We start from the raw sequence: 994 nt of genomic DNA, 5'->3' as shown, positions 1-994 counted from the left end.
GGAATAATAAGAAGTGCATATGCGGGCCAGATGGGGGAGAACAATCTGCACTGCTTTATGGAAAATTCTGAATATTTATCTTATAGATTCAAATTTTTCTGCAGACGCCGTTTTACTGCCGATGACTGGAGAATGTCGGTGGATGGGGAGAATCTTATGGTTCGTCATTAGGCTGATTGCTGACAATGTATCTAATGGACATTGCTTATTGCAAGAACAAAAAGGTTATAAAAGCAGTGGGGAAAAGTTATAAAAGATCTAGGCTGCAAAGAAAAACAAAATTAAAAAATGATCTGGCTTTGATTCATTGTTAGGACAGTAATGTCATCACATGGAATTCTTTTCATGAAAGAGCCTGAGGGATCTGATTTAATGTCTGCAGTTGGATAACATACAAAATACTGGCAGAGGAATCTAAAGAGACCCTCCAGCTTAGACTGTTATTCAAAGAGGTCACAGCTGGTCCTCCCCCTTGGTGAAGCCCCAAGTATGACCTGCAGTATCTCTTAAGTTTGCGGCATGTTAGGATATCATATCCCACCCGAGCCATTCTGTGTGATTGGATAGGCAATTCCACAATTCCCATCACTGCAGAGTGGATATGGCAGAAGCAGTACTGGATAGGCTTGCAGTAGGGGTGCTTCGGGGTGGGGAGGGTATTGCCATCATAGAGAGAGAGGGGGACAGAGACAAAGATTCCGGGCAAAGAGTTGGGGAGATGATCAGGAAAGGCGATTGCGAAGGGACCACATTGAGAAAAGCTGCTTTGGAGTCAGTAAGGATCGTGGGGGTGGAAGTCAAAGTTCAAAGTAAATTTATTATCAAGGTACATAAATGTTATCACGTCCAACCCTGTAGTTCATTTTCTTGTGGGCATTCACAGTAGATCCAAGAAACACAATAGAAGACTGCATAAAACCGGATGGACAAGCAACCAGTGTGTGAAAGACAACAAACAGAGCAAATACAAAAATAAAATAATAATAATATAATA

Source organism: Hypanus sabinus, chromosome 4 (genome assembly GCF_030144855.1).
Source record: "Hypanus sabinus isolate sHypSab1 chromosome 4, sHypSab1.hap1, whole genome shotgun sequence".
NCBI classification, from domain to species: Eukaryota; Metazoa; Chordata; class Chondrichthyes; order Myliobatiformes; family Dasyatidae; genus Hypanus; species Hypanus sabinus.
This window is presented reverse-complemented; position numbering follows the sequence as displayed.